We start from the raw sequence: 15,062 nt of genomic DNA, 5'->3' as shown, positions 1-15,062 counted from the left end.
ACGACTTTCGCCTTAATGACGCCTCTCCAATATTAACAGTTCGTATCTGGCCTCGAGAGGGATGCTCTTTTCTGAAGAGTAAAGGGGCTTTGTCGCCTCGGTTCTTTAGCTCTTGGGTGTTATTAAAGATATCTTTAAGGACCTGTTAGGAAGGGTTCTTTGTTTGCTTCTTTGTTGTGGCTTGAGTATTACATAGTGATACTCGAATTAACCTTGCATAAGCTAGCTACAGCGAAAACACGCTGTAGCCATTGTCAAACAAAATGTCATTGTCTTGCTTGTTGTGCTGTGGTATGCTCTGTATCCCATCTGTAGTGCTGCTTTGCCATCTTAAAGGTGTTTTAGTATTGTGCACCCCATAAAGGTACTCATTACCATTTCTCGTCTCTGTCGAGCCAATGAAAACAAACGGCTTCACGTAATTACTCAAGTGATGGACATCCACGCTATGTAGGACGTGTGTCACCGATTAGATATAGTAAGTGTGTAGATGACAGTTTTTAATGCTGTCGTAGACAAGACCAGGCCTTGACAGCAGTTTATATCATTGCCGTACACACAATATGTGCGGGTAAAACCATTGTGTATTATTCTTGGTATTTGCTTGTACTGCCTTGGTCGGTCTTGTCGGAAAGCAAAGAAATCTATCTCCTCCTCCAAAGACGGGATGCGAAGCTATCCAACGTCTATACCAAATGCCGCAGGTCATTTTCGCGGAAAGTCCTCCGCCGGGTGGCGCAGTGCTTACGGCGCTCGAATACTGTTCCGAAGGACCCGGAATCCAATCCCGGCCTCGGCGGCCGCTTTTCGATGGAGGCGAAAACCAAGGCGCTCGTGTGCTGTGCGATGTCAGTGCACGGGAAAGACCCCAGGTGCCCGAAATTCCCGGAGCCCTCCATTATGGCGTCTCTCATAGCCTGAGTCGCTCTGGTACGTTAAACCCCCCAACCCACCCAACCACTTTTCGCGCAAATTGTAGCATTTTTCAGTCTCAATACGATTCGAATCAGTGACACTAAAGAAAGCTCTACTAAATCAGAAAATATTTGCATAAACAGGCGTAGCTTAACATTTAACTTTCGTGGAAACAAAATTTTGGTGGAAGAGGAGGGCTAAGAAAGCGTCGAGAGACGACGAAAGTAAACGACCCCTCATATTCTACCAATGGATTCCCAGAGAAAACCTCTCCTACGTAGGTGCTGCATAATGGCAAGCTTGAAAAAGACATATAATACATGAAGTTCATTTACCTTTTCTTTAAGATAGCAGGTGGCTTGGGAGAAAAGGTGTGTTCATTGCATTCTGACGGAGCTTGAACTTAAGGTTAGTCAGCAGGTCTCCGTTTGAGGAACACGCATTACGTTTCAAAGTGCGTCAGCTAAGAGAACACACGAGCATGTCAAAAAACAAACGTTTAAACTGAAACCTTGTCACTTATATGAACATATGCGACATAAACAGACGTAACATTTAGAAATTTGTATAAAAATGTTACACATCTTATAAACAGATACGCTACATTAGTGCAATAGGACTTAGGATTTAGAGGGCATTAAGAGAGAAATTGATACAAAGTTCGAAAAGTGCACAAGCTCGAGAAAACATAGCGAGTTACAGCACAAATGCCGTTAAGCTTTAATTTTGTTGGCAATGATGCAAACCATTAGCAAAGGTTTTAGTTATTGCGAAGGTGCGCACACTGACGCGTGTTATGTGCATTTTTTTGTAATTATACAGGTTATTTAAAGTGAAGAATATTTTACACCTTTAAGGACAAGTTGAAGATAAAACAAAAAGAAACCAGATATGTAAACATTTATTATGCGAAAAATGTCAGAGCATGTAAATATTGGCCAGTGTGGCTAAAATAACGGTGAAACTTTAACGTCGTAATCCTGTAGGACGTACGAAAGATTTCACGCCGACACGCCATGGTCAGGGCGCTCGACTTGAACCCAAGGACGAAGGATCGAATCCCGGCCGCGACTGCAGCTTTTCGATGGATGCGAGAAGCAAAGCACCAGTGTGCTGTGCGATGGAAGCGAATGTTAAAGAACGTCGAATGTTAAAGAATTTCTGGAGCCCTCCACTACGGCGTCTCATAGCTTGAGTCGCATTGAGAGGTTAACCCCTTTAAAGCAAACATTTTTTGCGCAGGTAAAAGTTGATGGAGACGGCGACACAAACACAGCACGAAAGTGTTTTGCAGTCTGCAAACAGGATGATAGCTATGCACAAAGAAAAAAAAACGCTGCAAGAGCAACGACGTCTTATATGCGCTTCCACACTAGAAAATGTCTAGGTTCGAATTCCCACCGCTTCCGCGGTTCTTCTTTTTCGTCCGTGGTCGGCATATGCAATCCGCAACATTTTTGTTTCGTTTGACAGTCACTATCGAGAATTTAACAAAGCCGCGCCTCATCCACTTTCGCAGCAGCGAAAGTCGCCACTAAGGGATTGGCATAAAAGGCCAGAAAGTGAATCTGCATGCACGGCAGTGAGGCGTGACGTTGCGCGTGATGAGACTGAGAACTGCACTCGCAGCTTCATTTGCTGACCGTTTATGGCCAATGCGATAGTCGTGATGCAGGCTTCTAGGGTGGGCGGGCCCTGTAAAGATCTCGGTTGTGATGGCTTGGCTGACCATGTGATGTAATGCTTTGATGCCAAAGCTACCTCGGGTTTAACCTAGTTAGATGATGGCACAGTGTGAAAGCTATGTTTGAACAACCTGCAACTGGACACGTGTACTGCAACGTCAGAATCAGCGGGCTAATTAGGAGTGCGGCAGAAAAGATACAAGGAAACTTGTAACAAGATAACTGGAAACTTGTTTTGATCAATTTGAAACTGAATTCGAAATAGAATCAGTTGAATCGTTACGGCCAGCCTCTGAATATTAGCATCAAACCTTGTATTGACCGGTACGTGCCAGCCAACTATACTTTAGAAAACAAAGCAGTGCCACTCATGGGTCACCAGGGATATCATTCACGCGAAACGCAAGTTCAAAAGATTGCGTAGAAGGAAAGCCGACTGAAACGAGGTAGAGGCATTACGTTAAAAAATATAAACGTTTACAATCGGCCGCAAAAGCAAGATTTTTGATGATACTCTTACAGGTTTTCTGAAAACTTCGCCATAAAATTTTGGCTCTGTCTTGATAAAAGAAAGGAAACAGTAAAGCAGGTGACAGTCGGAGCAGAATTTATTGCAGATAAATCGAATATAGCCCACCGCTTCCATACATATTTCTAATCCGTATTCTCAAGACACACGAGCCAAAGTGACGCGCGCGAGGAAGCACATTCTAGTAAGTTCTTTTGATGCTATCGGCTTTACTCAAAGCGGAGTGTTCTGCTCCTATTACAGTTAGAAGAAAATAAAGATATCTGTCCAGGTGCCTTACGTGTATGGTTTTTAAAAAGGTATGCCAAATGGATGTCCGTCTATTCTGTTATTATATTTATAAAATCACTCGTAACTCATTCTATGCCATAAGGCATAATATATAAACTTGCTATATAAATATATATATTGTGATGTGCTTAGCCGACGACAAAGTGAAGTGTGCAGGAGCAAAATGGGAGAAGACGATGATAAAGATAGAATAAAACTGGGCGTTCGAAAGAACGGCCGCGTTTCTGCTTGTTCTCCTTCACAATGGCGCAGTCGACGAACGTCGGGCCCGACCCGGACCTCCACGACCCGCCGCTCCTCCTTCGAAGCGGCCGGGCAGTCACACGGCCAGTACATTCGGCTTCTGGGACCCCTATTCCACCAGAGAACGGCGTCTATGCCTCCTCGGCGGATTCGGCTCTGGCGGCCCCCCTTCCCGAAGTGCTCTCAACCCTCCGGGAGGTAACCGCCACTTTCGCCGCAGCGCTTGGCCGCGTCTCGATGTCCTCTGGGTGCTAGTACCACCGGTACCGCTTCCGGAGTTCCGTGGCTTCTCTGATGACGCCGAAGCATGGGTTGAACTTGTCGACGCTGCGGCCCGGCGTTTCGCTTGGTCCCCAGCCACCACGCTCGCCGTCGCGAAAGACCATCTCCGTGGTGCCGCCCGCGCCTGGCACCAGTACGAAGGCCGCCGCTACACCACTTGGTCGGCCTGCACCTCTGCCCTCCTTGCTGCGTTTACGCCTCTGGCCAGTGCGCAAGACGCCAAACTCACGATGATGAGAGCGCGGCGCCAGGCTCCAGGTGAAGACGTTGCCCTTTACATTTATGAAAAGGTCTGTATTCTTCAGGCCTGCAAACATCGAGTGGCCCACGTCTGCAGCAAAACAGTACATCGTCGACGGGCTTCACGATGACACCCACGCATTGATTATGTCCACACTGGACACGGACAGCCTCTCTATGTTTGTCCACCGGGCGGCCGCCTTGCATGACACCGCCAGTCGTCGCGGGGTCCTTGCTGCTGCCGGGACATCCGCAGCACTTCAGCATGCTGTCCGTCCATGCATGGCTCTATCAACCCAAACCACGAAGTGCAGCTCCGCTCATGCCGGACCGCCTCTAGCCCATCTGTGGACAAGCATCCTGAAGGTGAGGCTAATCGCATGCAACAACAACAGGAAGAGGTGCAGCACGAGAAGGAAGCCTCTGTTTCCCGATGGAGGATGAGTGGGACAGTGAAGTGGTTTGATGTGATCGGCGGCTACGGCTTCATCAACCGCGTTGACACTGGCGAGGACATTTTTGTCCACCGCACCGCGTTACAACACTCGCGTAAACTTCGCCGCATCCGGAAAGGTCAGCAGGTTCAATATGAGGTGATTCCAGGAGAAAAAGGCCTTACTGCTGCCAATGTCAGTGTGCTAGACGTAAAGTCTGAGCAGAAACGTCGCCAGTTCATTGGAAAAGAGCGAGACCGCGCCTACTGGTGTACGCAGCAAAGTTGTGCACTGCACGGTGCTTCCGGTGGAAGCGGTGGCAGCAGGAACAAGCATTTCGGTGCAGCTATCTCCATTTCCGTCAGCACTACGGATGCATCACGAGTCCAGTTACAGATCAGGAAAAACCATCGAATACCGCAAAAGGGGAGCAAGCCAGCACCAAGTAGCTGGCACAGGAGAAACTTTGAGGTACTTGACTCTCAACAAGGCCTTGGAGGAACGCCCAAGTGGCAACGACCCAAAGAATCTCTACCAGAGAGCAACTTGCCACTAACTGGACCAGACATGTGCAAATGTTATCGATGCGAACATCTTCATGGCTCCGCAAAAAGACAGCCCGAAAAAAAAAACCGTCATGTGCAACAGATGCGACAGCAACGGTGTGGGGTGATGCATTTAAGGACCGCAGTCGTGGCCGAGTGTTATGTGCTTAGCCGACGACGAAGTGAAGTGTGCAGGAGCGAAACAAGAGAAGACGATGATAAAGATAGAATAAAGCTGGGGGTTCGAAAGAACGGCCGCGTCTCTGGTTGTTCTCCTTCACAATATATATATATATATATATATATATATATATATATATTATATAGCATATTATATAAGCTTACGTACAAAAAAAATTCTGCGCCCAATGACTGGCACTCTGCCATTGTTGCACCTATATTTAAAAGCGGCAATCGCAAACTCATAAGCAACTATCGGCCTGTGTGGCTTCACTTTGCTTAAGGTTATGGAACATATAATGCGAGACATAATATCATCTTTTTAGAAACAAACGGGCTATTTTCTGACTGTCAGCACGGTTTCCGTCGAGGGTTTTCAAGAGTGACACATTTATTTGAGGCAATACATTACCTTTCGAAAGCTTTATATGACCGGAAGCAGGTTGTTGTTTGTGTAGACTTAAAAAACGCCTTTGATATGGTCTCTGACGGTAAATTACTACTTAAACTGCAAAGAGCTGGCATTAAGGATGATGTCCTGAAATGGATAGAAGAGTATTTGACTAATCGCAAACAGGCGGTACTTGTTGACAATTGTCAGTCTGGCTTTTTGGAAGTATATTTTGGCGTGCAACAGGATTCTATGCAGGGGCAACTGATGTTTTTATTTTACATCAATGGCGTTGTAACTGCTGTAGGAAATTCTGTTCAGTTTAAAGGGGTCGTGAAACGAAAATGTAGCAGCCCGGTTGCAATTTTCCTTGCTTCAGTAAACATTAGGTATGCCTATTCCAAAATATCTCGTCGAAATATTGCTTCTGCATTTAATAATACCATTCTGAAATCAAAGCATTTTTGCGTTCCTGAAGCGACCATGCGACCCTGTAGGCCGGAATTAAAAGTACTCGCCTACGTCATGTTTAGCCGTTTGGAAACGCAGATATAATCATTATTTCCCATACAATAATAGGTTGCTGTTAAAGTTAGCAAATAAAAGTATATTATATCAATTATTCGCTCACGCAAACGCATTTCTTCAACAATACTGTCACGTGACGCGCGGTCGGCGTCGGCGGCGGAGCAGGACGGGTGGTAAAGCTCACTTTACGGGTGGTGTCTGCTTCTCGCTGCGCTCTGGAACAGAGCGAGAGGTGACGCTCAAGTTCAGATTTTCGGTAACGACGGCTATACCTCGCTCCGCCGGGTACTCCAAATGACAATGGTTCCAATCTAATTTGTTGTTATTTTCTTTTTCTTTTTTTGTGAACATTCGTGATGGAGCACAACGTCTTGAGCAGTCTCATACCACCGGTACAACTTGGTTGTGCGGCCGCTGCTGTAATTTTTTTTATTATTATTCTTGGCGTCATTAAAGATACGATCTAAATACGGTTCCAGGTCAAAGAAATCGACAAGTGTGTTCAATCCGAGTGGTGGGTGGAGTGTTTCAGGAGCGGGCGCCGCGGCGCGTACTCGTATTTGCTCGCCTCCGCGCTGCATCACTGAGAATAGCGTGTCGAGCTTCGCTTCCTTTATTTCGGCCGGGTGACCTGAACTATGGCACTACACGGAAAGCCGGAAACCAAAAAAAAAAGGTTGCTACAATGTACTTGGGTGGCCCTTTCACCCTACGCGTTGTCGCAGCTTTGCTCCCCCACCTTCCCGACGCCTCTCTCGTAACCTTTCTCAAAAAAAAAAAAAGGAAGCATACTTCCTACAACGTCTACAGTGCTCAGACTTCGCCTATTTTTCCTGTCACCGTTAGGTTCTGGGTTTAGGCGTGTTGTGCGGGTTTGAGTGCTCGCTATGCCAACCGTGTACGTCGCGATCGATTGCAGCACGGCTTCTCCGAGTGGAAGTAACGTTCGCTTTCACAAGTTTTGGCACACCGATTGGGTTCATGTGTTCGTACTACTTTCTACTGGAAGTCCCTAAATGAACCTCGGCGTCATTCGAAGCCTCGGCATGGACCGGGAACGAAGAAAGCTCACCTCAAACGATGCGTCGTACCGACGCAAAACCGCTGGCCCAGTGCATTGGCAAAAAAAGTGTAGGTCGCGTGATAAAGGCAGTAAACGTAGTTGCGATTTGTAGCCTTACAGATATGCTTATTTGAGAACTACTCGACTCGCAGAAGCCACCAGTTCTATTTGATTGTTTCCTGCCAGATTGCCCTCATAGCAGTAATATGCGCATTTTGGATTTTTTTTATTTTGAACGATACCGTGAGGCCAGCACAACAGGTGCCCCTACCAGCATATCGTACCACCCAGAACAGGCCCCTTGGTTCCACATCGATCACGTTCTTTCCACAGCACTCATCTAGTCCCATAGAACCTGATGAAGACTCCAAAGAGGAGGATCATGTTGAGCAGAGCTCAGAATCCTTCATCATTTAAAAGACATTTCTAGGGTAAAAATTGTTCACCTCAAAAGCTCATACGCCCCATGTCCTTGCATTACGATGATGTGATTACCAGATCAACCATCCAGGAGAAATGCATTCACGCAAGTGGTATTGATTGGAAAGGCGGATAGATTGGCTTAAAAGTTTATTATCTGACCTGCTACAGAAAGAGAAGAACAAAGAGGGTCGTGACTTGATTAAAATATATACAGAATCCTTCACATCATTTAAAAGACATTTCTAGGGTAAAAATTGTTCACCTCAAAAGCTCATACGCCCCATGTCCTTGCATTACGATGGTGTGATTACCAGATCAACCATCCAGGAGAAATGCATTCACGCAAGTGTTATTGATTGGAAAGGCGGATAGATTGGCTTAAAAGTTTAATATCTGACCTGCTACAGAAAGAGAAGAACAAAGGGGGTCATGACTTGATTAAAATATATACAGGAATAGTAACTTGCACCACAGTCACGAGTCAAGTCCTGTGTCATGCAAGAAGCAGCAGAAAGCCTGCACTGCCTGTAGAGCCTTCCATTTCTGGCCAACCGGCCAAAAAGTCCTCTGAGAGAGGTCTGTTGCCAAAACACTTCAAAGAAGTAACTCGAGTGATTGTTTTGCACGCATATACTGGGACACACCACTAGTACACGCTCCAGAGTCTCCGTAATGTCACATGTGGAACATTCTGGGCAGTCCGCCTGTCCAATTAAGTATAAACATTTGTGTGTGAAACCACATTTAGATGCAGTCTATGGAGAAAGCATGCATAATGGCATATAATTGGCAAGTGGGTATGGATCCACTAAAGCACTACCTCTTGGCCTTGAGCACAAGTAGATATAAGGAACTCAGTGATGTGTAGTGCCAAAGGCTGGTAAGGGTGTGGTGTTGAAAACTTCCAAAAAATTGTAATGCAGGCTTTGAAACTGTGAATTCACACCACTTCTAAAGTGGTTTCCCACAGATGTGGAAAGCCTCTTACCAAGGGGCCACAAGCTCAGCAGCGGTTTGTGGAGAATTATGCCCTTAAAAAAAAGATGAGTCATGTTCTGAGCGGCATCACCACAATTGTAGGCGACGCTTGCGGTGATACAGATCTGTGTATACATGGATAGAGTTGTAATATTCTCACCAGATGTATGTCTGATTAAGTTGCTTGAATCTACTAATTGATATCTTGGATTTCTCCAGTATCCCGAGAACATGCAAACGCACCAAAGGTTGAGTCATTACACACAGAGGTTGGGTGGGGTGGTATGGGAAGTCGTAGCGTGATATCATTTGTAATTAATGGCAGCGGAGTGTACGTGAAAAACTGCTGTTCAGCTGCTCATCATTAGTGGGTGGAAATGGTGTTGTGCAAGTAGTCGTAAATACACACAAAGTGGTTCGTGTGACAATTATATAGATATTGGGCAGGCACGTGACATTAACAGCACATTAACAGCACAAGTAACAGCACAAAACGTGGATGGGAGCACAAGACGAGAAGACGACACAATGTCTCATCGTCCTCTCGTCTTGTGCTCCCGTCCACATTTTGCGCTGTTACCTCAGGATGGAAAACCAACAAGCCCAACCTGCTATTCTGGCTAACATGCCATTGTTTGAGGTGCATTGCGGCAGCCAAGGTTTATCCCAAGCACCTGCACTTCTATGTACATGTTAAAGAGTACTTGGAGTGGTGCTCATATGGGTGTGTACCATTTTCCTGGCTCGGGCAATCAGATTGCAGGCGGGCTAGCACACACAGCCCAAAGCACATGTAGTAGAAGTTTGGACTGTCGAACCGCGAAGTCTTCAGTTCAATTCCTTCCCTTATATTTTTCAATTTGTATGAGTATCATACAGTCTGTGCTTGTATGGTTAAATTGCGAGGGTGTACATATCGCCTGCGCTCCTGACCAACCTCACTCTGCATAAGTATTCACCAAGCAGTTTTCGTTTCATCAAAAGGCATTCACAATATTCAGCGACACAAGCAGCTACTCAGATAGCATCAGTGTAGCATTCTTGGAGCTTCGCAAATCTGTGGTTACATTGTTTACTAGCAAAACATGCACGGTATGTAGATATGTGTACTAGGACGCATAAGATGCCGTGACAATGTGGACTGCCCTTACGTTTACAGCTGCCCTTTAATCCTGTTACATTCTAGCCTGCAGTGAATTCAGCAGCAAGGTTTCACAATTAAATCATCCCAACTTTATATTTCTAGACTTGACCCCAGCACCGACAAAGTTGATTGTATTGCCAGCATTTTGGTGGCATATTCAACCAGCAGGCCAATTAACTCAACGTCATGCAGGTTCTAGTGCAGATGTTTTCATGCAAACTACGGGTATCATCAACGAAGGAGGCTTTACTATACATACCTTTTCAGCATGCTGTTTATGACTGGTTAAAGTCTGGTACATTTCAAAGTATAAGACAGATATTATTGCATGCATGTCTACAGATTGCAGATTATGCTGGTTTGCTTCTGAATGAGACTGCAAAATGCTGAAAACAGTGGCCACCTTTCAAAGCAGCTTTTGCAGAAAACGGTTTGATTTTTCTATTCCCTATGAGCCACTATTTTTCGAGGCCGTGTAAAGGTGAACGCGGCAACTAGAAAATCTAGGTTTGTCAGTGCCACAAGGACCACCACTTTGTAGTACATTTGAGCATTATCTAATGTTACCAAATGTGTGTTAGAGACATGTTGCTTTCAAAATAATTTATTGGTTGGCCGCAGGTTCATCAGTGCATACAAAATTTTTAGGCTAGAAGGAAGTTGACCTAGAGCAAGACATCTTTTATTCACGCTTCTTTGCTGTCTTCCTCCTAAATATACAAATGTGTATATACAGCTTCACAATCATGATGTGTTGAGGTCAGTGCTAAATAAAAAAAAATGCATCCGACAAAGGTATAGTTAGAGATTGAGTACACAAAATTCATTCTAAGTGAGCCTATATATGTCTTGTAGATTCCAAGGGAAGGCAAGTATAGCAGAGGGCAGCAGAAACTCAGGCAGCCAGATAAAAAGTTTGCGGGGATCAGATGGATGCAGCTGACAGAGGATAGGGTTATTTGGATAGATATGGGAGAGACATCTATACAAGCAGGTATATACACAACTGCGCAATTATGATGCATTTGCGGTCAGTGCTAAAAAAAATCCACCCATCAAAGGTATAGGTGGGGAGTGAGCACACAAAATTCATTCTAAGTGAGCCTATATATGTCTTGTAGATTCCAGGGGAAGGCAAGCGTAGCAGGGGGCGGCAGAAATACGGGCAGACAGATGAGATTAGGAAGTCTGCGGGGATCATATGGATGCAGCTGATGTATCTGCGGTCAGTTCCAAAAGAAGAAAAATTCTACCCGTCCAAGGTAAAGGAAGGGAGTGAGTACACAAAATTCATTCTAAGTGAGCCTATATATGTCTTTTAGATTCCAAGGGAAGGCAAGTTTAGCAGGGGGCGGCAGAAACTCGGGCAAGCAGATGAAATTAGGAAGTTTGCGAGAATCATGCACCTGGCACAGGATCGGGTTATTCGGATGGATATGGGAGAAGCATTTGCCCAGCAGTGGGTGCAGTCAGGCTAGTGATATCAACAAGACTAACAACTGGATGAGTTGATACTGATTCATCTTAAAACCAGCCAGAAGACGAAACACGTGAGAGGAGCACAAGACAAAGTTCGACTAACAACTGAAATGTTACTGAAGGAAAGAGGCAAAAGAAGATTCGCACAGAAATGCACGTGCATGAAAAACCCCCAAAGCAGTGAAAGCGTGGAAAGCAGAAAGTGTCTAAAAATCAAAATCTAAAAAAAGCAAATTCCTTATGGTCAAGAACCACTCGTTACAAAAGGGAAGCCACAGATCCAAGTCCAAAGGCACACTATACTGCAAAGGCTAAGGACGTGTGTGTGGCTAAGAAATCGGTCAACAGTCTTTTGGGGCCTTTTTACATGTGCATCTCTGTGCAAGTCTTCTTTTGCCTCTATCCTTTAGTAAAATTCCAGTTATTAGTCCAGCTGTCCTGCAATTCTCTCTTCTCATATTTTCCGGCTTGTTTCAGAATGAATAAGGTGATGACTCTACAAACCTTGCACAAACTGGAAACCAGTGTAACTGTCAGATGGGAACCTTTCCCTTATTTGGCTTGCATTACAAATAGGGAGGACTTTACTAGGATGTCTGCCGAGGCATCCCCAAAGCCAGTGCGCAAGCTGGCTGTAGCAGATGTAGTGGTGCCTCCTGTTGACAAGAGAAAAAGCAATATTCACTTTTCAGCATAGCAAAATGAAAATATGATTAGGTCTTTTACAAATTTGAAAGTTATTCATGCATCTGTGCAATTAATTCCCGTCTAACGGAAGCTGTACAGTGTAACTTTCACTGTCAATTTGTTCTCCCTGGAAGTATGCAAACTTTGAATTCTGCTGCAGGTGATTGAGAGAGAATGAGACCCACCCAATATTAGAACTCCAGTGCAATCACAATTTGCTACTGCAGCAAAATAATGCCTGAAGGCAATGCAGCTTTTGACTGACAAAACCTGGTAGTCGTCTTACACCCTCTATACTAGTGTTGTGGCCGCTGTCAATGTCCACGCTGATATCATCCGCATAGCACGAAGATGTTAAGTATGCGACTTATGCATTAAGCAGCTCTGTGCATGGAGTCATTCTATTCGAAGGAGCCATAAACTACAAGTGCACTTCTGTCAACAGCTCTCAGTTGTTTTCCCACAACACGGCACGTGCCAAACTTTCTGCAAGTGCCGCAAAACTACTCTATAACTTCATTTGCTAACTGTAAAATTTCCAACACTTACTCAAACTGTGGAAGTTTCGGTGTACTGGCCTTTGGGAGAACGTCTTTTTTTTTTTTTGGTTGTTACATTTCAGCACATGTAAAATGTCAGTGTCAAAGCATTTTGGAGAGGTTTACTGTGTGCAGGTGTTGATGATGGTATCAGTGAAGTCAATTTTTTTTAATTATATTTGCACACTATACAACACTCACCTAATGCAAGTGGGTAAAACAAAAACTAGCAAATAAAACTTTGAGTGCTGGTATGGTGATTGTTCTGGCAGCAAGTGGGGACAGGCTATAACAAGAGTTGTCGGGCTAGTTAGTGATCGTCTGCAGAAGCCAGTCCTGCTCTGTGTGTTTTTCTTTTCTGTGTCGTTTTTTAGTGCATTTTCCCACGGCTTCCGCAGGAGACAGGCTACTTCACTGCATGCAATTTCACTTAGCACAGAGTCCTCCGAAATGAGATTGCTTTTGTACTTATTTACTGCATTTCTTGTGGCATTTCTTGTGGCATTCCTTATGTATTTATGTTTTGAAGTGCTGCACTTGCTGAAGGTCATACCTGGCTAATAAAACAAGCAAATGTGTCCGGACAGCGTCCCCCCGCCCCTCGTTACTTCACATCAATGTGCATGCCCTTTCCATTTAGCAAGCTCACACTATCAGATGATGCGTGTTTTCTCATTTACTCGTGCATGGAATTAAGCAAACCAGTAATTTGCATGGTGAAACGTCATGCTCATGCGCTTCTACGAAAACAAGAAAAATATGAAAACCAGCGATCTGTTCGCGCTAACGTGGCGCAATATCAACACTGTAGACAGTGTAGATGATCGCAGGTAAGTAACGTTAAAGGGGAAGCTTTATTTTATTAACACTGCCTTCCGCAATAGATTTCATTACAGCATTTCTTGCTCGAGAAAATGAAAAACATGTGCCGCTTGTTCAAGTTATGTCGCCTTTCGCTCAAGGTTCTTACCTTGTGTTCTCGACTAGCAGTCCATGATCAAGAAGCATTTGGAGTAAATGCGGATGATCTGTAACACCCAGACGGCTGCTTCAACTACGTAGTCGCCGCCGGGATCTCGCCAGATGCTCTCAAGAGCAGTCGGCATCGGCACGCACCGCCCGCAGCTGCACCTGTTCGAAAGCTTCGGTTAGCGATTGCGCACTCTCGCAACGGTCAAACGTAGGCTAGGCTGCAAGACTCGGACATACATACCAATGCGTAGTTCCGAAACGGCTGGGATCGGGAGGCTGACGGTCGGGGCTTTTGCAAGCCGGAGTTGTGCCGCGGTTACCGCGGCCTCTCGACACAAGTGTTACTGTACCGGTCGCTCGCAGGGTCCATCTTCGCCGACCTGGCACCCGAAAATTTGCGTCGGCGTAAGGCTCAAAGCCCACGATGTAACCATGTTTTAACGGTAGCGACTATATTCTAGTTCACTGCGACGCTGGAACTAGAGTCCCTAGAAGTATTTGCTAGTCTGCCGTCCGAGCGGGGTTCCCTACGGAACCGGTTGGCCGCTTCCAGGATGAAAGCGCAGGGGGCGCTGCACGCATTCGGAGCGTGGTCGCGTTGTGTACGTGGTGCTGTGGCGGTTGTGCCGTACTGCGAGTCTGCGCCGCGCTGATCCGTGGCAAGGCTCGTGCACCGCGTGCACTTCTTTTCGCTCGCGAGCCGGAGTGCGCGCAAATTAGCTAGCATGTGTGCAAATAAGCCCAACTGGACTGCACTCCTTCTTTTAACTTTCTATCTCCTGCATCCCATTCCCCCTTTCTCAACTTATGCCTTGTGGCAAACTCTTCGAAAAAAAAAAGTGTGCCTTTTTTATGGATATGTGATCGCGTCATGTCCAGACGGGGTAAGCGTGATAGCACGTGTTTCTTGCCCGGGTGCAAGAGCGGGTAGCGCTCGTGCAAGGTGAAATACTCTCTCTTCAGGACACCGAAAGACGCAGGGAAGAGGCAAGAGTGGGAGCGCAACATATCAAGCGCGGCGCAAAGGCAATAACATTGTTTATTGCCTCAGCTAGGGCATAAAGGAATATGTAAAACAAAAATTAAAAGGCGTAATAAATGAAAGAAAATATGTTGGCTGTGTTCCAATAAAGTTCAAGAAAGAACGATGATAAGGCCCTTGCGTGCAAGCAATGTACGGAGAGGGGTTGCTCGGCGAAAGGCCCACTGCCGTCAGGCGCCGATATTGTCGGCTTCAGTTCAGTTCAGTTCAGTTCAGGCGTTCAGTCGTGTCCGACTCTTCGTGACCCTATGGACCATGTCACGCCACGCTTTCCGGTCTCTCACTATCTTCTTAACATCACATAGCTTCATCTGCAATGCCTCGAGAATGCCATATAGCCATCGCGTTCGCTGCCTACCCCTTCTCCGGCGACCCTCAACCTTTCCCAACATCAAATCTTTCTCCAGCGACTCCTCTCTTCTCATCAGATGACCAAAGTAGCTGAGCTTTAAATTTAGAATTTGACCCTCCA

At 45.7% G+C, this 15,062-nt stretch overlaps 1 long non-coding RNA gene across 1 annotated transcript; it reads right to left on the bottom strand.

Annotated features, from left to right (window-relative positions):
• Nucleotides 1-11,940: 11,940 nt before the first annotated feature.
• Nucleotides 11,941-13,947, bottom strand: LOC146194871 (uncharacterized). The gene is made up of 3 exons (XR_014705500.1): nucleotides 13,790-13,947; nucleotides 13,547-13,707; nucleotides 11,941-12,006 (listed from the first exon to the last, which is right to left on the bottom strand). It is a non-coding gene; the product is annotated as an uncharacterized LOC146194871 (long non-coding RNA).
• Between the last annotated feature and the right edge of the window lie 1,115 nt (nucleotides 13,948-15,062).

This window comes from Amblyomma maculatum, chromosome 3 (assembly GCF_055883805.1).
Source record: "Amblyomma maculatum isolate TAMU_Amacu chromosome 3, ASM5588380v1, whole genome shotgun sequence".
NCBI classification, from domain to species: Eukaryota; Metazoa; Arthropoda; class Arachnida; order Ixodida; family Ixodidae; genus Amblyomma; species Amblyomma maculatum.
The sequence above is the reverse complement of the archived record's forward strand: the minus strand, read 5'-3'. Positions and strand labels throughout refer to the sequence as shown.